Raw genomic sequence first — 27,399 nt, 5'->3', positions numbered from 1 at the left:
TATCATAATAAAGCAAGCTCAAATAATCAGATTCATTCATTGTATACTCTGCCAACAAATTTTGGAAATACCAAGAGATTGGAGTAAACAGATGAGCCTGTAGATCTGGGAGATTTGTTTGGGGCCAGTCCACTGCAAGTTCTCCGTCTTTCTCTCTTCCTTCCCCCTCTCCTTCTTTCCTTCCTCCCTCCCTCCCTCCCTCCCTCCCTTCCTTCCTTCCCTCCCTCCTTCTTTTAAGACTTTGTAAGTAATCTTTACACCCAGCGTGGGGCTCGAGCTTACAACACTGAGATCAAGAGCCCCATGCTCCACTGACTGAGCTGGCCAGGTGCCCCTGTTTTCCACCTTTCTCGACAGCCACGGGACGATACAGTAAAACCTGAAGTTCATAATGATAACCCTGAGGCATTGTCTAATCCAGTGGAAAGTAAACAGCAACAAGCAAATATTTTCTGGAATATCTACACTATTCAGTTTTTCAGAACCAAAAGAGCTCCCTTCCTGGATAAAAGAAGAGTCTAATGTATTTTTTTCTTTTAAATCGATTAAATGGCAAACATTTGGAATTCTTAGGTGTTACTTCCTTAAAGGAGGAAAGTAGTATCTGACATTGGCAAATATATTTTTTGCCCCAGTTTTCAGTAATTATAAGTGAAAAGAAGAGGACTAAGGTCAGAGAGCGGCAGTAGGGAAAGACAGTAAAAGCATCTATTTGGCACAATTGTGTAAAAATATTTTGTATTCCTCTTAATAGTAAGCAATGCCACAAAGAAAACAGTGTATGTCTTCCTGCGGTATCTACTTAATCTGAAGATTGGTGGTGGGAAGTGTTGTACAATCTAACTAGTAATTAATGTTAAACATTATGTTTTTGTTTTAAAATATTTTTTGACATTTATTTATTTTTGAGACACAGAGAGAGACAGAGCACAAGTGGGGGAGGGGCAGAGAGAGAGAGAGGGAGACACAGAATCCGAAGCAGGGTCTGAGCTGTCCCCTGAATGTTTAGGTGCCCCTAAACATCGTTTAGATTCAACAGACCTTTTATGAACTAGGAAGTAACGTGTACAGATTTTTGAGGTCTAGAGTGAGACTTAAAGAAATTTGGGTTTTATGGCTGGCTGCTGTGTGGGTTGTCTCCCCAGACTCCAGGGTTTTATTCCTTTTACTCTCTACGGATTCTTTGGTGGGAAACTTTGAGAAGCTTGTCTTAAGATACAAGGTAATCTTTTTGAAAATTACCTTTATTGGGGTATACTCAATATACAATATGTTGCACATATTCAGAGCGTGCATTTGGATACGTTTTGACGTATGTATACACCTGTGAACCCATCCTAACAATCGAGATCATGAAGATACCTGCCACCTGCAACAATTTCTTCCTTCTCCTTTGTAATGTCTCCTTTCCTCCTTCCCCACCCCCATCAAGTAGGCCAACGACCTCTGACCTGCCATCTGTCAGTACAGATTACTTTGCACCATCTAGAATTTTAGGTAAGTGCAATCACATAATATGTTCTTTTCGAGGGAGCACATCTAGCTTCTTTCATTCAGCATAATGATTTTAAGATTCTTCCACGTATGTAAGATGTGTACATGCATACAGTAGGTATTACCCCTCAATCCCCTTCATTGCTGAGTAGTATTCCATTGAATGGGCATATCGCACCTTGTTTCATATTCACCTTTTGGCAGACATTTGAGTTGTTTCCAGTCTATGGCTACCGGAAAGAAAGCTGCTGTGAACATGTGTGTACAAATACATGTATGGTCCTATGCTTTCGTTTCTCTTGGGTAAATGCCTAAGATCGGAATGTGTAATCTTTAAGAAGCTGTGAAAATGTTTCCCAAATTGTTTGTACCATTTTGTGTTCTCACCAGTGAATGAGAACTCCAGTGGCTTCACATCTTTGCTAACACGTGGTATAATCTTTATACATTTTAGCCCCTCTAATACGTATCTACTGGTAGTATCTTCAATGTTTATTTATTTTTGAGAGAGAGAGAGAGAGAGAGAGAGAGAAAGAGAGAGACAGAGCACAAGCGGGGGAGGGGTAGGGAGAGAGGGAGTCACAGAATCTGAAGCAGGCTCCAGGCTCTGAGCTGTCAGCGCAGAGCCCGAGGTGGGGCTCGAACCCATGAACCATGAGATCATGACCTGAGCTGAAGTCGGATGCTTAACCTAAGACTGAGCCACCCAGGCATCCTGGAAGGACAGACATTTTTAAATTCTCAAGTCCAATTTATCAGTTATTTATTTTTTTTTATGGATTGCACTTTTGGTGTTATATCTGAGAGGTATTTGCCTGACATGATTCTCTCATTTGTTTTTCTCTAAAAGCTGTTTAGTTTTACATCTAGATCTGTGGTTCATGTCGAGTTAATTTTTGTATGTGGTACAAGGTATGTATTGAAGTTCAGTTTTTAAATATATGGATTTCAAATGGTTCCAGAACCATTTGTTGGAACGAACTTGTTTCTCTACAAAATTACTTTTACCTGTGTGTAAACTTAATTGACCAAATATGTGTGAGTCTATTTCCAGACTCTCTATTTTGTTCCATCGATCTATTTGTCTATCTTGATGTTAATACCATACTGTTTTGATTATTGTAGCTTTATAATAAATCTCAGGGTCATGTAGTGAAATTCCTCCAAATTTGCCCTAGTAGTTTATTGTTTTGGCTATTCTGGGTCCTTTGTGCTTACACATGAATTGCTAATCAGCTTGGTAACAGCTACAAAAAAGCATGATGTTGAATCTTTAGATCAGTTAAAGAGAATTTGTATCTTAATGGTATTGAGTCTTCATGAGCATGGTCTATCTGTCTATTGATTGAGGTCTTTAATTTCTCTCAGTAATGTTTTGTAATTCTTAGCATACAAGTCTTGCACAAGTCTTGCAGATTTATCCCTCAGTATTTTGATGTTTTTATGTTATTTTAAATTCTATATTTTTAAATTTCAATTTCTGATTGTTTGCCAACATAAATATGGCTGCTTTTTGTTTATTGATGTCGTATCATGCTATCTTGCTGAACTCGCTTTTTCTAGAATTTTTTTTTGTAGATTGGGATTTTCATCAAAGATGATCATATTATACAAATACAGTTTTACTTCTTCCTTTCCAATCTGATTACCTTTTACTTCTTTTTCTTGCCTTATGGTTCTGGCTAGACCTCCAATACAATGTTAAATAGAAGTGGTGAGAAAATTTTGCCTTGTTCCTGACCTTAGGAGGAAAGCATTTAGTCTTTTATTTTAAGTATGATAGTAGCTATGGATTTAGGGTTTTCTTTTTTCCCTCTTTTTTATAGATACTCATTATTGAGCTGAGGAAGTTCCTTTCTATTCCTAGTTTGCTGATAGATTTTACCAAGAAGAGATACTAGATTTTGTCAAATACATTTTCTGTGTTTACTGAGATGATCATGTGACTTCTGTTTTAGTTGTTAGTATATTTACTGAGATGATCATATGACTTTTCATTTTTAGTTGTTACTATGGTGAATTATATTAATTGATTTTTCTAATGTGAAGTCAACCCTATAGTCTTAGAATAAACTCCACTTGGTCTGTATTATCATTTACATGTATTGTTAGATTTGTTAAACTTTTTTTTTAAGTTTATTTATTTTGAGAGAGAAAGAGAACATGAGCTGCAGAGAACATGAGCAGCTCTCTCTGAGCAGCAGAGAGAGGGAGGGAGAGAAAGAGAAAGAGAGAGAGAGAGAGAACGAGAGAGAGAGAGAGAGAGAGAGAGAGAGAATCTCAAGCAGGCTCTGTGCTATCAGCCCAGAGCCACACAGGGGGCTCAATCTCACAAACTGAGAGACCATGACCTGAGCTGAAATCAAGAGTCAGACGTTCAACTGAGTGAGTCACCCAGGCACCCCAAACTTTTTTTTTGTTAAGAATTTTTGCATGTATATTCCTGAAAGATATTGGTGTTTAGTTTTCCTTCATTGTATATCTTTGTCTGGTCTTGGTACTGGAGTGATTCTGGTCTCATAGAATAAATTCGGAAGCATTCTCTCTTCTTCAATTTCCTGAGTGTGTATTATTTTTATTTTAAAATTCTGGTAGAATTCACCACTTTAACTATCTGGGCTTGGAGTCTTTGAAGGGAGATTTTAGCCTCAAGTTCAATTTTACTAATGGATGTGGGCTCATTCAGATTATTTGCTTCCTTATCATGGATCTTTGTTAATTTGTGTCTTTCAGGAAATTTGTCAACTAAATTATTGGATGTATTGGCATGAAATTGTCCATAATGTCCACTTATTATACTTTTAATATCTACAGACTGTAGTAACATCAGTTTTCTTACTCCTGATGTTTCTTATTCCGGATATTCCTGGTTTGTGTTGTTTCTTCCTTTTTTCCTCTAATACAGATTAGAGATTTATCACTTCTTAATGTTTATTTATTTCTGAGAGGGAGAAAGGGAGAGAGAGAGAGAGAGAGAGAGAGAGAGAGAGAGAGAGAGAGAGAGAGAGAATGCATGTACATGACCTGGGGAGGGGCAGAGACAGTGGGGGGACAGAGAATCTGAAGCAGGCTTTGTACTGACAGCAGAGTGCCCGGTGTGGGGCTCAAACTCACCGTGAGATCATGACCTGAGCTGAAATCAGTCGGATGCTTAACCCACTGAGCTACCCAAGTGCCTTGAGATTTATCAGTTCTAACTGAACTTCTGAAAGAACTAGCTTTTGGTTTCATTGAATTTTCCCTATTTTTTGTTCGTTTTCTATTCACTTGATTTTTTTTTTCTCTATTATATCTTTTCTTCTGTTTGCTTTGGGTTTCATGTGCTCTTTTTTTCCCCAGTTTCTTAAGGTAGAAGACCCTGAAATTGTTGATTTGGGACCTTTCTTTTTGTTTAATACAAATTTTAATTTGTACAAATTAATACAAGTTTTGTTTGATGTTAATTTGGTGTTTGAAATTTTCCTCTTACTCTGCTTTACAAATTGTAATATGTTGTTTTCATTTTCATTCAGTTCAAAACACTTTCTCATTTTCCTTTTGATTTCTTCTTTGACTCATGGATTATTTAGAGATACGTTATTTATTTTTATTTTTCAATTATTTGGGAATTTCTCAAAGAGCATTCTGTTATTGATTTCTAATTTAGTTCCATTATGGTCAGAGAACACATTTGTATAACTTGAGTCCTTTTACATTTTTTTGATATGTTTTATGGCCCAGAATGTGAACCATCTTGGTAAATGTTTTGTGTGCACTTGAATGGCTAGTATTCTGTTGTTGGGTGTACTGTTCTTGACGTTACATCGATTTTGTTGATACTATTGTTCAAGTCTCCTATCTTTACTGATTTTCTGTTGACCTATCAGTTTTTAAGAGAAGGTTGCCGAGATCTATGATTGTGGATTTGTCTACTTTTCCTTGCAGATCTATCACTTTTCTTCATGTTTGATTGCTTGATTGACTGATTGATTGCTTTTGAGAGGGAGAGAAAGCGCACTCACGAGTGGCGGGAGAGGCAGAGAGAGAGAGGGAGAGAGGGAATCCTAAAGAGGTTCCACGCTGAGCGTGGAATTAAGAGTTGGTAGCGTAACTGACTGAGCCACCCAGGCTCTAAATATTTAGGGTAGTTATGTCTTCCTGACCCTTCCATCATTATGAAATTATTTCCTTTACCTTGGTGACATTCTATGATTTGAAATCTGCTTTGTCTGCAATTCATAGAACCATTCTACTGTCTTTAGATTAACGTTAGTATAGTTGTTTATATTTGTGACTTTATGTTTCAAGTGGGTTTCTTGTGAGCAACATGTAGTTTGATCTTATGTTTTTTCTCATTTGACACTCTGTCTTTTGAATGGAATATTTAAGCTATTTACATATAATCATTGGTCTAGTTGAGTTTAAATCAACCATGTATTTGTTTATTTATTTATTTATTTATTTATTTAGAGAAAACACTTTTTTTTTTAATCTTTATTTATTTTTGAGAGAGAGAGAGAGACAGAGTGCAAGCAGGGGAGGAACAGAGAGAGAGAGAGGGAGACACAGAATCCGAAGCAGGCTCCAGCTCTGAGATGTCAGCACAGAGCCCGACGTGGGGCTCGAACCCATGAACCGTGAGATCATGACCTGAGCCGAAGTTGGATACCCAACCGACTGAGCCACCCAGGCACCCCAGTTATTTGTTTTATGTTTGTCCAATCAGCCCTTTATTACTCTCATTACTCTTTTGTTCTTTTCTGCCTCCCTTTGGATTGATCGTTCTTTTTCGATTCTCATTTATCTTTTTTGTCTGCTTAATACCTGTATCTCTGTACTATTTTATTTTATTTTATTTTTTATTTTATTTAAGGTTTTATTTTTATGCAATCTCTGCATCCAGTCTTGGGCTCGAACTCACAACCAAGGATCAAGAATCGCATGCTGGGGGCGCTTGGGTGGCTCAGTCGGTTGAGCGTCCGACTTCGGCTCAGGTCATGGTCTCATGGTCTGTGAGTTCGAGCCCCGCGTCGGGCTCTGTGCTGACAGCTCGGAGCCTGGAGCCTGCTTCGGATTCTGTGTCTCCCTCTCTCTCTGCCCCTCCCATGCTTGTGCTCTGTCTCTTAATAATAAATAAATGTTTAAAAAACAAAAAGAGTCACGTGCTGTACAGACTGAGCCAACCAGGCACCCACTCTTTGTATTATTGTAGTAGTTACTTTAGCATTTGTAGTATACGTCATTGTCATGGTCAACCTTGAAGTTATATCCTACTATTAATGTATAGTACAAGAATCTTAAAAGAGTACATTGCTATTTCTTTACTTCTGGCCTTTGTGGTATAGGTGTCCTATACGCTTTATGACTTCTATGTTATAAACCCCACAATTCATTGTGAGTATTTTTGTTTTAAAAATCAATTGCCTTTTAAAGAGATTCAAATATAAGGAACAGGTCTTTTACATTAATCTACATAGTTATCATTTCTGGTGCTTTTCATTCTTTTGTGTATATCCAGAGTGCCATCTTGACTCACTTTCCCTCTGCCTAAATGACTTCCATTAACACTTTCTATAGTGCTGATCTACTGGCAGTGAATACTTTTAGTTTTTGTATGTCTCAAAAAGTATTTATTTTACTTTTTTTTTAAAAACCATTTTCATGGGGCGCCTGGGTGGCGCAGTCGGTTAAGCGTCCGACTTCAGCCAGGTCACGATCTCGCGGTCCGGGAGTTCGAGCCCCGCGTCGGGCTCTGGGCTGATGGCTCAGAGCCTGGAGCCTGTTTCCGATTCTGTGTCTCCCTCTCTCTCTGCCCCTCCCCCGTTCATGCTCTGTCTCTCTCTGTCCCAAAAATAAATAAAAGTTGAAAAAAAAAATTAAAAAAAAAAAAACCATTTTCATTAGATCTAAAATTGTAATTTGACAGTTTTTTTTTTCTTTCAGTACTTTAAAGATGAGGCTCCACTGTCTTGTGACTTGCATGGTTTCTGATGAAAAATCTCCTGTCGTCTTTATCTTTGGTCTTCTGTCTCTAATGGGTTTTCCACTCCTTCTGAGTACATCCACCATGTTTTGTTTCTGGTTGTTGTTGTTGTTTTTTTTAAATCCCTTTCCCCCACCAAAGTCTGACTATGAATGTACCCATGGCTTTCTTTGTATGTACCTTGTTTGGTGTTTATGGGTCTTTTTATTTTTTTTAATATTTATTTATTTTTGAGAGACAGAGAGAGAGAGCATGAGTGGGGGAAGGGCAGAGAGAGCGAGGGAGACATAGAATCCAAAGCAGGCTCCAGGCTCTGAGCTGTCAGCAGAGAGCCTGATGTGGGACTCGAACCCACAAACTGTGAGATCGTGACCTGAGCTGAAGTCGTATGCTCAACTGACTGAGTCACCAAGTGCCCCTGAATGATCTTTTAATTTATTTTTTATGTTTTTAAAATGTTTATTTCTGAGAGAGAGACAGAGAGAGAAGGAGAGAGAGAGAAAGAGACAGAGTGCGAGTGGGGGAGGGGCAGAGAGAGAGGGAGACACAGAATCTGAAGCAGGTTCGAGGCTCTGAGCTGTGAGCACAGAACCCAGCATGGGGCTCGTACCCTTGGACTGTGAGATCATGACCTGAGCCAAAGTCGGACGCTCAACCAACTGAGCCACCCAGGCGGCCACCCCTGGGTCTTCTTAGACATGAAGGTGTATGCCTTTTTTAAAGTTATGTGTTTTATTTTAATTCCAGTGTAGTGAACATACAGTGTTATATTAGTTTCAGGTGTACAATGTAGTGATTCAATAATTCTGTACTCAGTGCTCATTGTGGTAAGTGTGCTCTTTAATATCTCTCACCTATTTCACCCATCTTCCTCCCCTCAACACCTAAAAATTTATATCTTGAATCAAATTTAGGAAATTGTATCTTCAGATAATCTTTGTGTCTCATTGTTTATCTCCCTGTTCTCTCTTCTCCTTCTTAGACTTTAATTGCTAACCATGGATAGTCTCATAGGTCTTCATTTTTTCCAGTCTTTCTTTCTCTCTGTTTTATAGACAGAATAAGTCTGTTTTGTCTTTGAGTTCATAGATTCTCTTCTGTTCTCAAGCCCATTCAGGAGATTTTTAAATTTCCAATTTTAAAGTTTCATTTGGCTCCTGTTCATTATGAGTGTATTTTGCTTTTCATGCGTATTGATTTTTGTGCTGAGGTACCACGTGCATGGTTTTAATAGGCTTTTAAAATCCTCATCGGTTAATTCTAACATCTGGGTCATCTTGGGGTCAGTCTTTTTGATTGCTTTTGACTTTTCTCTTGAGTACGGGCTATATTTTGTTTCTTGACATGTCTAGACATTTTGGAGTATAACCTGGAGGTTATGAATGATAGATTGTAGGGACTCTGGGTTCTGTTATTCTTGAAAGATGTTGAGTTGTCTTGTCTTGTGTCATTAGGCAGTTATCTTGAGTTGACTCTGATTCCAACCCTTGTCTTTTTTTGTGGTGGACTGTAGCCTAATCTCTCCACATTTCGTTTAGCCTCAGCTTGGCTGCTTGTAATCTTCCCCCCACATGGGGAGCTGCAGATCAAGGTAGAGTTTTTACCTGAGACTTGGGGCTTCCCTTTCTCAGACTCTCTCCTTCATGGGGTTTCACCCCTCACTTTATATCTGCTGTGTTTGTACTGGACTCTGCCTTCTGGTTCTTCCAGCCGATAATACGTGGGGTTTGTATCCGTGTTTTAAGAGCCCCATGTGGCCCTGACTAGTGACAAGTCTTAAAAAACGCCAAGTGTACCCATCGCCTTCCCCTTCTTTCAAGGGTAGACTCCCCTATAGTTTTTGCTTTCTACTGCATTCAGGTGGTATTTTTGTTTCTTTGTTTGCTCATTTGCTTGGGTTTTAAATCTAAGGTCGGTGGTTGTTATTTTCTAGAGGATTGGTCTGTTATTATAAAAAGCAAAACCCTCCTCTTCCCTGGACTGTGACAGTTCTGTCGCTGGTTCTAGGTTCTTCCGTCTCCCTCGGCTTCACCCCCTTCCGTGAAGGCATTGCTGCCTCCCTCCTACCCTGGGCAGTTCCAGTCTTGACTCCTGCTGTTCCTTGAGAGATTATGTGCTCTCGTGTCCATTCCATTGGTCTCGTTTTCTCAGGACAGACTTCATAGCCCTTCATATCTGACTCTCCGGTGCCAGGCTCTCCCCCTCCATACGCTCTTCAACACCGACAGCCAGAACTTCCTAATGAAATAAACCTCCACGTTCCTGCCTCATTCAGACGGCTTCAGCAGATCCCTGCTGCCTAGGACAGCCGTCTCCTCACTCACAGACAGTGATAGGTCTGTACTTCTGGAAGCCAGCTGCCCTTGCAAATCTCACACCCCTTTCTCCATAGTTTTCTAGCTTTCCTGAGGGTAAGGGAGGCAGAAGGAATGGAAGTGTGTCACCTCAGCTGCACAGTTAGGACTGTACCCCAGCATTGGCCCAGACACCTCAGAACTTCTGGAGAAAGAAGAACGTGGTTTTCCTTCAGGTTTTCCTTCAGGTATCCCGGCATCCTGTGGCTGGCCGCCTGAGCATCCGCAGGCCTTCCCAGCTGAGCTCAGCCGAGCTGTCTGGCCTCAGTTACTTCCTCCAGCATCACCATTTCCTCCAGCTGGCCCACCGTCCCTTTGAGCAGCCCCACCATGCTTGTTCACATCTCTATGAATGGCTGCTTGTGCAGAATTCATTCCAATTCCTGTTTCTTATGTGAGCTCTTCCCTGATTGCCAGTGATTGAGAGTCATCTGTCTCTATGCTGGGCCTTTCTATTTCTATTTTTGTTTTTGTTTTTTAAGGCTCTGTGAGCCATCCTTGCCCTCCATTCCAAAGCTGACCACCATTTTTAAACTTTTTTTCTTTAATGTTTATTTATTTTTGAGAGAGAGAGAGAGAGAGAGAGAGAGAGCGAGCATGAGCGGGGGAGGGGCAGAGAGAGAGGGAGACACAGAATCCAAAGCAGGCTCCTGGCTCTGAGCTGTCGGCACAGAGCCCAACATGGGGCTCGAACCCCCGAACCATGAGATCATGACCTGAGCCGAAGTTGGGCACTTAACCGACTGAGCCACCCAGGTGCCCCATATTCTTCAGTTGTCTAACAAGTTTTTGTTACAAGTCACAGAGACCCACGGAGTGCCTGGGTGGCTCAGTCGGTTAAGTGTCCGACTTCAGCTCAGGTCCTGATCTCACGATTTGTGAGTTCGGGCCCCTCATCGGGCTCTGTGTTGACAGCTCAGAGCCTGGAACCTGCTTCAGATTCTGTGTCTCCCTCTGTCTCTCTGTTCCTCCTTCACTTGTGCACACGCTCTCTCTCTCTCTCTCTCTCTTTCTCTCCCTCCCTCCCTCTCTCTCTCTCTCCCCAAAATAAATAAACATTAAAAAAATCAAAAAAAAAAAAAAAAAACCACATCACAGAGACCCCTTCAAACAAACTTAGTTTTCTCAGAATGGGGGAAAATATATTATAAGGAGACCTGGGAGTCTGACTTGCCATTTTCCATTTTCTGAATCCCAAGTCTCTCTTCCTGAGAAAGATAATCTGATTGGCCAGGCTCGGGCCAGATTTGTGCCCCTCCTCCAATCAGTCTAGGCCAGGGAACAAGGTGACATGGTTATAAATATGGCACCCTGGTGTAGCGCCTTTGAGGGGTCTCAGGACTGATCAAGGAAGACGATATGCCTATGAGTAGCAGTAGTATATGCAACCTTTGTTGGGCAATACTCAGGCAGGTTGACATGGGGTTGCAGGGGGTGGTGCCCCCGAGAACAGGAGTCCGTCCACAGAGTGTAGCGGGAGGGTTGAGGGTACCTACCTCTTCAGAAGGGGAGGAGGGGAGGGTCACTCCAGGGGAGAGGATAACTGGAGAGGGTCTCACGTGTGGCTAGGTGATGTCCACCAGTGTGTCAGGGCTGGTCTGTGTCAGGAAGCTCCAAAGGGCAGTGGTGGCTTTGGGGTTTATAACCACAAGGTTGTATCTTGTCATTGGCTAGCAGATGCTTGGTGTGGTTTTGTGAGGTATGCAAAACCGGCAGGCTGTAAATAGCTAAAAATCTGCTTGTTTGGGCTATTAAAAAAATAATGGGATGTGTAAGAATTTGAGTTAGGCGCCAGAAGACTTTTGGGCTAACAGGTCTGAGTGCAGTGAAGAAATAAACAACCCAGGAGCCAACATGGGTCATCTTTGGCTCATGTGTGTAACACCCAGACTTAACCCTGTTGATCTTGGGATTTGGGAGGCTAGTTGAAAGGAGAAGGAGACCGTGTCCGGAGAAAGTAGAGGCCCCTACAATGGTTCGGGGCCGAGACTAGGAGGGCCGGACAGAGTGTCTTTTCTGCAGGTTGTCTGCCTCACAAAGCTACCGGAAGCCTGATCCTTGGTGCCTCGCACAGAACTTCGCGTACGGTAGGAGGCCACGAAATACCATTCTACGTTCCTGAGTCCTCGGTGGCCTTGTCGTCATAGGAGCCAGGACGTATGTCACAGCAGGAAGACAAGTTACTGCATGTAGAATACTAAACATGTGTTCATCCTTGAGATTTCATTTGCTTATTTACTTCTATACCTTAGGAGAGCGGAAGCATCCATTTCCATCTGGCCTCTGTAAGGTTATAAAAGATTAAAGCAACACAGAGAGGAGAGAGAGAAGAAACTGTAGCCAGATTCCATCTTCCTAAAGCTCAAAGCCCCTGAAGCATTTATCTGCACAGATAGCCATCTCTGTACGCACAGTATCTGCACACAAATAAAATGCCCTTCTGTGTTAGGTGCTCCACAAACAATAATGCTGTGTACTCTCCTTCCCCGAGACGCACAACTTGTGGATGAAATCAACTATTCATCTGTACCTGTTGGGTGCTTAATTTGGACAATTGGGATGCTTTTTATTCGTTCACGCCCAGTGGCATTTTGAGAACCCTGCAGCCATTTCCAGGGGGGGTGGCTTCTGACCGATGCCGTGACAGAGATGCCCACATCTGCTCCCGGGTCCCAGGGGCAAACACACTGTCACAATTAACGGCCCCTTAAGTGCTCCTCAGGTACCAAGGGCCACAGGGATGGTTCCTGTTGCACTTTGACACCCTGGGTGTTCATGACTGGGCAGCCTCAGAACCGAACCTTTAACTTTTCATTACGTGTGTTGTTTGAGCAGTTATGCACATGTGACCACGTTCCGACTGGTTGGTTTCAACCTAAATAGGCTTCCCTGTACTTGAAGCCTTTCTGAAAAGGAAAACCCAGGACCTCTGTAAGTGACAGCGTGTGCCGTACGTTGACATTGGTGACCTTATTCTTAGTGGCGGTAAAGCTTGGAAGAACTCTTTTTCTGCCCTTACCCCAAGTGGATCGTCGATCTGGAACTGGGTTTTCAGAGTAACATGGAGTACGCTCGGCTGTGAATGTTTTGGCCTCTCTACACGGTCGAAACGACAGCCAGATGACGATCGATTTAACTCGTGGACCTCTCTCTTTTACGGAGAGCGCAACAGATAGATCCACGGGAAGCACCGAATAAAGGGAAAGCTACAAGAATGGCAAAATGCACAGATGGAGTGAGGACTATAAAATTCCTCGAAAGCGCAAGCTGAATGTGTGATGAACTAAAATTAAATGTAGTTGTTCTAGGCAGTGTGAGTAGTGGAAAGAGGGCTGTCCCGACAACCAGTGCAAGCTCTGTTCCCAGCAGCTTACGTGACCTTGACCAACCCCTTTGGGCCTCAGTTTCCCTATCAGTAAAGTCTGGTCACAGCAGATGATGTCCATGCCCAAGGCTTAAGGGGCCAGCTCCAAGATTGTGCGGTAAGGAACGTTGTTTGGCTGTTTAATTGCACTTAATTGAGGTAACATTGCTGTTGTCCGGGCATGTGATTTACACAGAGGTTCTCCCCAGGGAGGAGGTGAGGACAGCCATAAGCTTCCGCTGGCAGATGTTAAGGACTCAAGTCTGATTGATGCAGAGGCCAAGGGCAAATCCATTTACAATAGCCAGCTCCCTTTGAGACCTGCAGCAGAAAAGCACAGCGAGGTGCAGAATGTCCGGCTCCATTGTCCCCGAGGCTCTTGCCCCGTGGGGTGGGAGTGGAGTGCTTGGTTACCCGGCTGTTAGGACAGCTTCTCTCCATGCTTCACCCTCTTCTTCCCTCACTCGTGGGTTTTCTCTTTTTCTAGCATCTTCTCCGTTCTGGCTTGGCTGGTTATTATCGTGTCTTCCATTGTCAGCATCATCACCTGGTTCTCCAGTGACCCTTCCACAATAGCTGGAGGGAACAAAGATAAAGCGATGTCCCCTCCCTCCTGGTTCATCTGGAAATGCTACCAACTCTTCCCTAAGTGGAGGGGATGGTGTGTGTGTGTGTGTGTGTGTGTGGGAATGAGAGAGAAGGGGGAAAGACAGAGTAGGAGATAGTTATAGTTGGGTAACAGTGGATATGGTTTGAGATAAATAAACAGGGGCTCCTGGGTGGTTCAGTCAAGCATCCAACTCTTGATTTGGGCTCAGGTCGTGATCTCACAGGTTATGAGATCAAGCCCCCGTCAGGCTCCACACCGAGCATGGAGCCTGCTTGGGATTCTCTCCCGCCCCCTCTGGCCCTCTCCTGCTTGCACACATGTGCACAGGCACACATGCTGTCTCTCTCAAATATATATATGTATATATGTAAAATTTAAAAACCCCGCAAACTCAAAATGGTAGCATTAGACTGCGTGGAAGCTGCATCTGGGAAGTAGGGTTCGGGGAACCCTACTGTAACTGCTTAGCTTCTTTCTGATATTTCACTCCTACTACTTCTGACATGTGAACGTCTGTCCCCAAGACACCCAACAGCCCTTGCTTCACAGCCCTGAAGGGGATCAGAACATGCTGTCCCCAACCCTACCACTTTGGCATATTGGTTATTTTGAGCTGAAGGCACTTGAGAAACAGCTGAGACAGGAAGGGCTCTCTGCCCTCCCCGTCTCTACCTAAAAGAAGGGCATACATTTCCGGTGAGAAAGGTGGCCTCCCTGTACCAGGAAGAGGAGAACATAGTTATCACTGGAGATGGGGAGCCGACGCTCAGATGAGCCTGTACAGAGAAACCTCACTTCTCTCCCACATTAGTTCCCCCACATATCTCCTAGTCACTGCCCACAAATCCCTTACTCTTTTGCTTTGTCACGTCTCCGCAACGTATCCCTCTGTGTTAAAATGGTATCTAAACGCCTGGATCCAAACACTTGGGGCTGTCACTTCTTTCTGTGAAGCCCCCTGTGCCACATAAAAATATTACTGTCACAGAAAATTTGTGTGCTTTCCCCCCTGTTAGTCTGTCTCTTGTCAGGTTAATGTACAGGCCCCGGGTACGGAACCTAAGAGGGTAGAGGAAGTCTTTCCTCTCCTAGAGTTCTGAGCAGCCGATCATACTACCCACCCTCAATATGGTTTCCTGCCCTGCTCTGGAGGGATGCGGGCATAAGAGCCAGCTCTCTGCTGGAGGCAGATGGCAGAGAGCAGGGGTTTGCCATTCTGAGAAAGAGTGGACTATCCTTACTGTGTTTAGAGAGTCTGCACCGTTGGGACTGTAAAACCTCCTTAAACCTGGGCTAGTTTAGGTCCAACGCCTTTAGGGGGTAACCTGTAGGCTTCAGGGCAAACAGGACTGTGAGATAATATGAGTTATAATGTGGATTAGAAACGGAGCAGGTCTTCCGAGAACCCCCAGCCTCTGAGATGATCTGAATGTGAGTCAAGGAATACCCAGGCCTGCTCTGGCCAGGTATGTGCATTCGGAATAGAACGGGAGTGGGACGGTCTTTGGGAAAAGGCAGGAGGTATGGAACTTGGTCACTATTTCAATCTGTGACTTCAAAGTCACAGCCTCCAAGCTCCAAAAATGTCTTGTCATTCTGAATGTGACCATGATGATGACCGTGGATCCTCTGGATGTTTAGGGGGAGCTGCCTACGCCCCCACACGGGGCTCCTCCATGATTGGAGGTGCGTGCTGGTGAGGTGCAGGGCAGCGTGGGTCCTGGGCTTACCCTGGACACACGGCCCTCCCTGCGTGATGATAGCCTTCAGGGGACATGCAGGCCTGGCCCCTGGCAAGATCTGACTTCCACTGGTTCTGTGGATGTCACAAGACTTCCCCGGGATCCCTGTCCTGGGTCTTGGAACTGAAGCCGTTCTCAGACCAGATCCCAGATTCCGTTTCTAAAGAGGAGCAGAGGGTGCAGGATTGAGAGTTAGGCGTCCTGGGTTCTGGTCCCAGCCCTACCACCAAATGGCAGTGAGACCCGGCACCGGTCGCTTAACTTTCCGAGCCTCCGGGCTCTCTCGCACACCAGGCGGAACCCCCATCCTGCTTTCTAGCGCCTCTCAAATCCTCCCCGTTTGCGTGGGAAGCCCCTCTCATGGGGAGGTCTGCTTGTCAATTTTGATCTGCCTCTTGTCTGAGTGGGTCCCATGAGGGGGAAGGAGGAGGAATCCGGGCTGAATGGTGAATGAGAGCTGGAGGGCGTGGGGGCTGCCTTCCTCCACAAAGCCCGTACTTGCTTGACAAGATAAAAATATCTCCTACAGTCTAACAATGGATCTTTCTGAAATATTGAAGTAGTTTTTTCAGATTGGAAACTACCATATTAGATGTAAGCAGGTGATCCCTGAGGTCCGTAGGGATGGTGGCTGGTGCTTTAACATTTGTATTAAAATTAAAATTTTGTCTTCATTCCACAAATATTTAAGGGCCTATTATGTGCCATACACTGGAATAGATATGGCATTGAGCAAAACAGACAAAACCTCGCCTTCTTGGGGCTGACATGCTAGGGGATAAAGGACAATGAACAAAATAAATGATACATATACTCTGCAGAGTAGTGAGTGCTCTAGAGAAGGAGGAAGCGGGGTCGGGGGCTGTGACTTTAAACCAGATGGCCAGGGGGCGCCTGGGGGGCTCAGTCGGTGAAGCATCCGACTTCAGCTCAGGCCATGATCTCACCGTCTGTGGGTTCGAGCCCCGCCTCGGGCTCTGTGCTGACAGCTCGGAGCCTGGAGCCTGCTTCGGATTCTGTGTCTCCCTCTCTCTCTGTCCCTCCCCTGCTTGCACTCTCTCTCTCTCTCTCTCTCTCAAAAGTAAATAAACATTAAATAAAGTTTTTAAAAAAAAAATTTTTTTTTCAACGTTTATTTATTTTTGGGACAGAGAGAGACAGAGCATGAACGGGGGAGGGGCAGAGAGAGAGGGAGACACAGAATCGGAAACAGGCTCCAGGCTCTGAGCCATCAGCCCAGAGCCTGACGCGGGGCTCGAACTCCCGGACCGCGAGATCGTGACCTGGCTGAAGTCGGAAGCTTAACCGACTGCGCCACCCAGGCGCCCCAATAAAGTTTTAAACCAGTTGGCCAGGACAGGCTTCCCTCCCAAGGGGCTGAAGGATAATGGCAAGTATATCCGTAGGGGACAAGTTCCTCAGGTGGAAGGTGCAGCAACTGTGAGGTCCTGAAGGGGGCCTGGCCTGGTCCATGAATAGCCAGGGAGGCCTGGGTGGGTGGAACAGAGTGAGGGAAGGGAGAGAGAAGTAGCAGAGAAGCTCAGAGTCATTGTTGGCAGTGGGAGTGGATGTCAGATGACATAAAGGCTAGTAGGAATGTCGAGGATGTCCTATCACGTCAAGGGACGTGATAGGACATATACCTTAAAAAGCCCAATAGATAGTGATCACTTGATTTTTTTTTTGCCGTGTGCGGAGCCTATCATTTGGAGCTGGGGAGAGGCCTGAAGTCATAAGGCCACAGAATGTGTGCTGTTCTGGGTCCTGCTACTCAACATGTGGTCCACAGGCCGGCGGCGTGGGTGTCCCCTGAGCGTTGGTGGGAAATGTAGAGTCTCAGGTTCCACCCCAGACCTACTGAGTCAGCCCCTGCTTCTGATGGGGCCTGCGAGTGATCCGTGGACACATTCGCGTTTGAGAAGTACCGGTCTAGAGTTGTCTGTGGCTTTGGGCATCAGCAGCCGGGGAGTCTGCGTGAAGCATGTCCACTGAGGATCCGGGCAACCTGGGGCGGGCGCGTCACTGCCCGTCGGCCTGAGCTTCTCCCTCTGCGGAAAGAGGAGTCAGGCGTGACACTGACATTCCCTGCTCCAGCCCCACTCCTGCTTTTCCAGGTGCTTGTCCAGGCGTGTGCCCCTCTTAGCACCCATCCCCCTTATTCATCGGACCACACTCTGGGGTTGAGGGGGGCGGGAGGTGCGTCAGGACGTTGGTAGTCTGGGTGTTGTGGAATTTCTAGAATGCCTTCCTTCGGCAGAGATGCTCTTTCCTTTCAACGGGGGGGCTACACATGTCCAGAGCCTACCACCCCTCGCCCACTTCGGGAGGGCGCGTGCTTTGAGCAGAGTCCTGGGCATGCTGGCTAATCTGCAGACCAAATTCCCATCGTGTTTAGCCAGACCCCTTCTCGGTCCAGTGGTTCCAGGTGGAGGAAGGCTGGTTGCCTTTGAGGGTACGTGGAGGTGTCGCTTCTCCAGAGGAGCGTTGGTTTTGCATGGAGCTGGCCGGTCCGTGCTAGGATCCGGCAGCATTCCTGGGCCTGCCCTCCTGAGAGACACCACCCGGCTCCCGGGGCCTGGGGACCGAGTCTCACGTCTCAGCAATCTAATTTTGGCTCGGCTATTATTAACTTCTGAGGAACTTCGGGCAAATCGCTTCACGTGCCTGGATATCAGGCTGCTTATTGATAAAATGGGGTTATAATCATTTCTGCTTCACAGCCAGGTTACTGAAGCTTCATTATATAAATGCTTTTGAGAGCTGTTCGTAAATGTGTGATTTCCGGGCCCAAGTCACTAGGTACTAGCATACTTTTTTTTTTTTTTTTTTTTTTTAAATTTTAATGAGTGTGAAATCCTCTCTACTTCTGTTCGTTTAATGACTGCAGCATTGATGGGCAGATAATGGCAAATGCCCATTAATGTTCCTCACGGATTAGCGTGGGTTAACAAACAAACTAGACATGGACCTTTCTTGGCTGTTTCGGAATTAGTCACACACTTCCCATTATTTGTGTATGTCAGCGGTGTGACCTAAATAAAGTTAGGGTTGATCTCTTTCAGAATAGGTTTTGGATTTCTCCTTACAATAAAGTTAAGGCAAGCTGATGTATGGCTCACAACCAAATAGAGAGACCTTTTCAGCCAAGCGCTTGCTCAACTGGGGAGTTATTATTGAACGTTGGTTTCTGGATGTGGTCAAATTCTCAGGTTTCTCAAGTGTTTTCTGGCCTGCTTAGGGCAGTAGTAGAAAGCAGGCTTCATTTGTCACTGCCATTTTCCATTGGTGGGGGAACCCGATCGCTCCAGTGGCCCTGCGTCTTACCTTACCACCTTGGAATTCCAGATCAGCCCCGTGCTTGCTGGGGTTGGGTGTTTTCAGATCTTTGTCATTGTGCTGTTAGATGGCCTTCTGGGCTCCCTTGACTGACGACTTAATCAGCTGCTGTCCATGCTGCCTAAAGCAAGTGGGTTCAGGGACGCTGTTTTATTAGCTGAATAATCTTAGGCAACCTACAGATTAAAGCAAGCAAGCAAACAAAACAACATTCATAGCAACCACTGAAGCACCCTGGGTCACACTGGCTCTCTGATGAAGTTTAGACTGCAGAGAGAAAATCAGACCATCACAGCCTAGCCTGGAAGAAACTGCAGAGGGAGCTAAGTCCCAGATCGTGCGTGTTTTCCGGACCTTCACTCTTCTGGCTTTGGTTCTATGTCACTGTCCGGGGCGGAGATCATCCTTGCTTTCTAGGATACGTGAAGGCCTGTCGAGGAAGAAAGTGCTTCGCGAGAAGTTCATGTATTGTTTGGAAGCTCCTGGGTTAAGTGTGGATTGGATCCAAGGGCTCAGGGTGCCAGATCTCTAGATGGGCTCACTGGGACCCGGGAAGTGGTAACTATCCGTCCTACCAGCCATGATTGCATCGTCTTACAAAAAGTTTATACCAAGAAGAGCATCTCTCCCAAACAATACGAAGCCACTCTTCAGAGATTTCCCCCAGACCTGGGGCTTCGAATTGGGGTGGGAAGTGGGGAGCAGCGTGGAGACACGGGCAGCTAGACCAAGTGGTCATGGACACTCCAACACTGTCCTCACACCAAACTGTGGCTCTTTGACTCGCTCTCTAATGCCCCTTGGAAGAGCACCCGTCTTCATAAACTTTAGGAGCAGATTGAAGGATGAGGCCGTCGTGAATTATTGCCAGGACAGATCCGGAAGGATGCTATCGTTTTTGTTCTCCCGACTTCTCAACAAGTTGGTAAAAGATGGCTTATTTCTGTCACAAGTCTTGCCATCTACTTCCCGTCTCCAGGTACATAGGAATCACAGTGCTGAGTGCTTGGACCACTCCATGGCATTGTAGCCATCCTGCAAACACGTGGGATGGATTCTTGACATGTGGCTTGGAAAGTGAGGGAGCATAACGCCGTAGATTGGGTCTTCTGCGGGTTTGTGTCTCCCAAGTGCACGTGAGTGGATTAGCGATCCACATGACCACTTGGCTGGTATACTCGTTGGCTGAGCGACCCAGTTAGAGGCTTGGCCCAGGGACAAGAGGACAAGGCTAGCTGGGCACTGTCAGGGAACCTTCCCAACTGGGGCTGGGAGCTCCTGTTGTCCTGGTCAAGGGCGCAAGTCAAGGGCTTCTCCTGCCAGACCCAGGAGAAGAGTCCCTGCTGCTGGTTGAATTCCCTGGGTCATTTCCTTTCTGACCATGTAGATAAATAGCATGGAGTAAGGAGAAAATCCAATGGGCTTGATATTAGAGCTTGTTTCATGGTGTCGGGTTTGTCTTTGGGAAGCAGCCATTGTGAGTGGTCATCCGGTTTTTCATCCATTAGTTAACCAAACTTGAAAACTCTCCAAACTCCTTAATGTGTTAATATGCCCAGTGAGGCACCCCGAGCAGTGACCAAGCCGACCTTCAGAGCGGTGGTGACCTTGTGAAAATCGCACACTCATAACTAGCCAGGCTGGGACAGAAGCCCAGCCCCTGACTCCGTCTGTCCTACTGTTGTCTCTCAGATGGTGAAGTGGCTCAATCTATAAAACGTGTGGTTGCTATGAATTACTGTTGTTGGTAAGGAGAATTGGAAACATTCGCATTTCTAGATTACCTTTCAAATATTCAAATTCATGCACGAGTAGCATATGGCTAGAACTTGTATTTTTTCGCTCAGATGTCTTCCAATGTGCTTCATTGAATTCCAAATCCACATCAGGTTTGAATTTTGAAAATGCCAACTGTATACTAACTGAATGTGAGAAATGAAGAAAACTTTCATAAATGTTTTTTTTTTTTTAAATAGAAATGGTGATTTATTTTTCTGCATTCTGATAAACCAGCTGTATGGATTGTCTTTTCCCCCATTTTGTTTCATTTGCATCTTGCTAATATTGAGGGAACAATATTGCCGATGCATTCTTAGCTAACTTCCTACGAGGCAGCCCCACCATAGCATGTAACAGACATCAAAGGAGAACGGACCATGGTGTTCTTTCCCATCACCTCTGCCGGCCAGGCGCGTGGACCTAGATTTGGGTGGATCGAGCACCCTTCGTTGATCTCAGGCAGCTGTGTCTGCTCAGCCTGTCCAAACTTTGGATTCAGTAATTATCTGACGCCGTTTTCTTCCTATTTGGAGTTGGATTTCATTTGCAGGTGCCGTTTATGTTTTTGTCACTTCCCAGGTAAAAGACTCTCAAGTACTTTAGAACTAATAAAGGAGGGCTTTTATCTGCTCCATTTTCCTCAGTTGCAGAGAAGATTAGTCTGCATATGTGTGTGTTTTGCATGACCTCAATCAGAGGCACTCGCACTGGGAGGAATGTTAGCTTGGAAGTCAGAAAACCGCCAGACAGAGAGAACCCAGGTACGGGGCTCTGAGAGCTTCGTAAGCTTTGAGATGCCCTCTTGTGGCAACCTCCCCCACCCCCACCGTCGACCGTACTAAAATGCACCACGAAGTGTGATTTATGCCTTGCATATCTTCACATCTAAGTTAACATTTACTGTAAAATAAAACATTATTTTAAGTACCCCTAAGACAAAAGGCTGCCCGGTAGAATTCGATGCACTCATTTCAGAGAGTTCAAATGTAGAAAAATGTGCATTTTAGAGTTGGCGAAATATAATTTAATTGTGAATTGAGTTGCCGTTGGGCTGTAGAGATAATGCTAAATTTAATAGTTTTGCCGCTTTTGATTTAGATTTATTTCTAACATATAAACATCAAAAGCACCCATGTGTCCATTATGCAGCTTTGGCTGATCTGAACATTCTGCCCCATTTGCTTCAAATATTTAAAAAATAAAACGTTGGTGGTACAGTTGCAGGGTCCCTGCGTACCGAATGCTCCAATCTCAGGCCTCCCCTCTCCCTCGTGACCCACATAATCCCTATCTTGATTTGGTGCTTGTCATTCCCACGCATGTTCGTCAACTTTTACTATAAATCTTTGTATCCACAAATGCATTTAGCATTTTTAAAACACTGTTACTTATCTACTAGTAGCCATTGCCTTTCAGTAGGAGAACCCCGGAGCCTTAGCTGAACGCTGTCTGTCGGCCATGGCTAAGTGCCTAAGTTCTGGCTGATTATCAGATAAACCAGTAGCTACCAGTACGACATCTGGGTGTTGCCTTTATTTTATCTTATATTTTATTTTATTTTTTATTTTATTTTATTTTTTATTCTATTCTATTCTATCTTATTTTATTTTATGTTATTCTTAAATGCTTGTTTATTTTGAGAGAGTACACGCATGCGAGCACGAGCAGGGGAGGGGCAGAGAGCGAGTGAGAGACAGAATCCCAAGCGAGCTCCGTGCTGTCAGTGCACAGCCTGATGTGGGGCTCGAACTCACAAATGGTAAGCTCATGACCCGAGCCGAGATCAAGAGTTGGGACGCTTAACTCACTGCGCCACCCAGGCGCCCGTGGGTTTTGCCTTTAAAACAAAGGATCAAGCCCTCCGTGTTTTCTTTCCTCCTGCTTCTGACTGAGACAGGACGGGGTGGTAGTGAGCTGCCATACAAAGGTGGGAAACAACAGAGCTACACGGTGGAAGAATCCTGGGTCCCTGTCTCCGCAGTGCCTGCTGCCTCACCGCCTCCCACCCTCCCTGCCCCCATCAGATTGTTTACTGTCTCAGGCTGGGAAATAAACAAACATCTTTTTAGGTAAGTCGATGGTCTTATTTGATCCCCATTAAAACAGACCCCGAAATGTTCCAGTATAAAAGTGGTTTATATTCTGATTATGTGCGTTACTAGTGACCTATGGTATTAAAAACTTCATTTTTCTTAAGTAGGGAGGATTAGGATAAACCACATGTATGTAATTCATTGCCTCCTCAGATTAAAAAAGGAAAACAGTGTATTTTGTAGCTTCCCCAGTGGCTAGCTAGGTTTTGTGTCCAGTCCCGGAGTGGACGTCAGCCTGTAGAGGGCACATCTGTTGAGTTCATTGATTATCTTCCATGTAGAGATAGAGCAAGTTCGTACACGGTGGGGGACACCTAGCTACTCTGTCCCCAACTGGAGACCTTGAAAGCAAATGTCACAAGGATAACTTCAGAATGAAAAGGAGACGTTTCCGTTCCCAGAAGGATTTCCTTCCCAAACGTTGAGCACCCATGGGAGCGTCATAAAAGTGAGGCCTTCCTGGTCAGTTTCTCCAGGAGCTGGCCCCCACCATTCCCCACCACCCGCACGACGGATGCCAGAACGGCTGCTCTAGGAAGAAGCTGACCCTTACTATCTGGTCGGCATTCTTGAAGCTGTGTGCCGGGGTGCCTCGCGGTTGGGAGCTCTTGCTTTCTGCAGAGTGGTTAAGTGGCTTGGGGGTTCTCCCCAGAGGGGCAGTGTCTGTGTCAGAGCCATGGATGTTAGGGGGGCACAGGGACCACTTCTGTCCTGTGCCACTCTGCAGCCCTGATCATGCCTGATGGGAGCACATCCACCAGCTTGTCCCAGATCTCTCAGGTCAATGTGAGTTCTGGCCTTTACGGCAAGCCTGGTCTTTGGATTCCCTCTCAAAGGGGCCTCGGGACAGAGTGTTGCAAGGTACCTGGCCTCTCCTTTTGAATGGCAGTCGTGCTGCCCGTGCCAGTCACACTGGATACACCTTGACCTTGGGCCTTTTGCCCCCTGGCATTAAGTATTGGGTTATCAGAGGCACCTGGGTGGCTCGGTCAGTTAAGCGACCGACTTTGGCTCAGGTCATGATCTCATGGTTCATCAGTTCGAGCCCCACGTCGGGCTCTGTACTGACAGCTCAGAGCCTGGAGCCTGCTTCGGATTCTCCTTCTCTCTCTGCTCCTCCCCGCCCTCTCCAAAATAAATAAGCATAATTTTTTTTTTTTTTTTTTAAAGAATTGGGTTATCAGCTGAGTGATTCTCAGGCTTCTTCGGTCCGTGCGTGGATTTGATGCAAAAGATCATGGGGTTGTGCCATTGTGCTACAACTTTCAAACACACATCGGAGTCCCCCGGATGAGTGGGAAGGTGACCCCCGCTCTGAGTGAGACTCAGCCTACAGGTTAAATTCATGGTGGCAGAAGCAAAGCCCGAGGACACAAAATTCCTTACTTCCACGGAGGCTGGAAACTCGGCTGTGCGGAGTCCCGTGCAATGAGGAAAAAGACTTAGGTGGCATGTGAAAGTCAGTTTGTGCGTTCTGCCTGATCGAACTGCACATTTCCTTGGACGGTTTTTGCATTCTTAAAAAAAAAGAACAAAACCTAAAATTAGAAGTAAAAATTTCCTTAAGACCAGTTCTCCTGGTCTTAATTTGCCTAATAATCAGTTCACCAGAAATTCCATTCCGTTTTGAGCGTTTTTGCACTCATTGCTAGTATCTCAAAACATTATTTAATTTAAAAATTAAAATTGCACATAAACTAAATTTAAAAACAAGCTTGGTGTGCCCTGAGAAGGCTCAGTTTATAAACCTCATCATGCCAAAGACATGGCCGAAGAAGTAAAGGACATTCCCGTGTAAAAGCACTCGAAAAGGGTTCAGATTATAAGCAAATTGCTCATTAGGTGACTGGCTTTAGGCTAATTGACCTGGAGTCCATGGCATCCAAAAGTTGACACTTTTGTGCCCAGGGACACTCTCGCAGGCCTGTATTCATCTTATTTCAGACAAAATTCTAATCAACTCTCTTATTTGGTTTCCCAGCCCCTGGCATATTAGATGTGAATCAAACAGGGAGGGAATAGTAGGGGCCAGGCCACTTTGCGTGGTGAGGAGGCCAGCTGATGCCCTGACAGCCAGGAGGGCCAGCAGAGGCCAAAGAGAATTAAAATGTAAATATAGGGATTAGCAAATCACAGTAGTGTGAGGCCTTTTCCTGTGTGGGTGACCTCCTCCCCCGCCTGCCCATGCTCCTACGGCTTCTGAGAGCACCTCTGTATCATAATGTGCGTGATGCCGGGCATGTCATGAAAAATATTTATAACAAACTAAATTACATGCTATGTACATGCCCCACTCAGTTTTCCTATACACTCCAATTTAGAAGTGTTTTCATCAAGGGGCGCCTGGGTGGCTCAGTCGGTTAAGTGCCTGACTTCAGCTCAGGTCATGATCCCATGGTTTGTGAGTTCGAGCCCCGCGTCGGGCTCTGTGCCGACAGCTCGGAGCCCGGAGCCTGCTTCAGATTCTGTGTCTCGCTCTCTCTCTGCCCCTCCCCTGCTCACGCTCTGTCTCTCTCTGTCTCAAAAATAAATAAAACATTTAAAAAAAAAAAAAAAAGAGGAACCAAACCATACTGTTGAATTGGAGCATCCCCAGGCTTCCAGAACACTACCCATAGGATACCTTGTGCTCTTCATGAACACCCCCCAACCCCCGGCCAAACTAGAACAAGTCAGTGGTCTGGAAAAATTCATTTCTAGGGAAGTCAGTGCTCTTTCTCCAAATTTGTAGCGTGGTCAAATGCAGTTAATTCTTGATATCCAGGGTAATGTGGGCAGGGGGTTGTGAATGGCACAAATCACGATGAAATCCACTTTCGTTTATCTGTGGCTGTAAGTCTGGAATGGCTTATTACTTTCTTGGGGTCGTGTCGTAGTCCAGAGAAACAGAACCAGTTGTTTGTTTGTGTGTTTCAAGACCTCCTTCTTTATAAGTATTGTTACTGAGTTATTTTAAGTCCTTTACAACCAACTGCATTTGTGAGCACACCCAGAGGCACATGGAAAGACCGTTATTAGATCAGGTAATAGACGATAAGATTCTACCACTCAATGTGTGACCCTGGGCCAGTCACTGACTTTGGGAACCTCAGTTCTCTCTGATGAGGGGTGGGAATGGTGACAGTTGCCCAACTCATTGAAAGTATAATCCTGTCATAGTCAAATGGGATGACCTATGTGAAAATGCTCGGTAAAGCCCAACAGATGTACTTAGAAGTGCCAGGTAAACGTAAGGAACAGCTGTGTTTTTTAAATGTATATATATTTTAAACATTTATTCATTTTTGAGAGACAGAGAGTGAGTGGGGCAGGGGCAGAGAGAGAGGGAGACACAGAACCCGAAGCAGGCTCCAGGCTCCGAGCTGTCAGCCCAGAGCCCGACGCGGGGCTCCAACTCATGGACTGCGAGATCATGACCCGAGCTGAACTCGGATGCCTAACCGACTGAGCCACCCAGGCGCCCCATGAAACAACTGTTTTTATTGCGGTGACTCTTTTCGCTAAGTTTGTTAAGTACTGGTCGTGATTAGTTAAAAGGTAATCTCTACCGGCCTTGCTAATACTCAAAGGCCAGGCTTTGTACTGACCCTAACATCATCTTGAGATGCTTTTAAGAAGTGACATCTCTCTCACCACTAAGGTGTCTGTATCTATTTTCTGTTCTGCTTTATCTTCGGGATGAGTTGATTATTCTTATCATAGTATGAAGCCACGAATGATTCAATTTGGGAAAATGATAGGAACATTTTCCTTGTCTTCTGTAGGATGATTTTGCCATAATGCCCACAAATAAAGTGGTTATTTGGTTTCTTTAGTGGTTGGTTTCTTTAAAAGAGGCCAGCTCAGAGTCACGGATCTGCACTTTTAAAGCCTACAATTGATTGTTTAGAGCGAAAATTGTATTCAAGTGAGGCACATCAGCATGCAAATCTAAAGTGTGGCCATTTTCATCTAGATTGAATATTATTAACTAGCCCAAGGGATAGGATGTAATTAAGATTTCGAACAGCTTACTTTTTGTCTACTGCCATAAGTAACCCCAACGTTCAAAGCGGCGTCCTGGTTTGAATAATGGGAAGATGGCCCGATGTGCCAATATCTGTACAGTTTGCCTTGTAGGTGCAATAAAAGAATATTTAACCTTTCGCCACTGGTCCAAACAATTGATGAGGACACCGATTTGAACTTGAAGCAAAACCGAGAATGTTCAGATTCCGGGAAAACCACATTTCTCCTGAACGATGGCAGATTTCCATCTTGTTAGTTATTCACTCATTCTAATACCTTCTTCCATGGGCTTGGGAACAAAGACCAAGCAGGGACAGATGAAGCCCTTGTTGAGGGTTTATGCTTTTGCCTAATTAAAGCTATTGGATTTACAGCCTGCTAAGCAGCTCTCGTTAGAAGGAAGAAGAGCTCTTAGCTTGGACCCACTTCAGAAACTTTGCAAGACCTCCACTGCCTTTCATAGAACTGCTGAGGCTCATTTCTGATGGTGTCTTTATTCTGGTGCCATCGCACGATAACTTCTTCTTTGGGGAGACGGGATGGTCACCTTTTTGTCCCACCCACACTGTTTTAAAAGAAAGAAACAAAGTTGTCTATTTCTCCCGGGAGAAGTTAGTGAGAGGATCCATTGTGTTTGCTGTAGCACCTTAAGCAGCA

General features: G+C 45.0%; 1 protein-coding gene across 3 annotated transcripts in view; it reads left to right on the top strand.

Annotated features, from left to right (window-relative positions):
* The window catches only part of FOXN3 (forkhead box N3), a 401,385-nt gene that overhangs the window by 79,056 nt on the left and 294,930 nt on the right, over positions 1 to 27,399 (top strand). The window contains exons 1-2 of one of the 3 annotated variants that reach the window (XM_047861156.1): positions 17,407 to 17,417; positions 22,716 to 22,721. The exons of the other annotated variants lie outside the window; for them this stretch is intronic. The gene's annotated coding sequence lies outside the window, so the exon portion shown is untranslated. Of the gene's footprint in view, positions 1 to 17,406; positions 17,418 to 22,715; positions 22,722 to 27,399 lie in introns of those variants that run through there. 3 annotated transcript variants of the gene reach the window in all.

This window comes from Prionailurus viverrinus, chromosome B3 (genome assembly GCF_022837055.1).
Source record: "Prionailurus viverrinus isolate Anna chromosome B3, UM_Priviv_1.0, whole genome shotgun sequence".
In the NCBI taxonomy this organism is placed as follows: Eukaryota; Metazoa; Chordata; class Mammalia; order Carnivora; family Felidae; genus Prionailurus; species Prionailurus viverrinus.
Note: the sequence above shows the minus strand (reverse complement) of the source record. Positions and strands in the feature narration are given on the sequence as shown.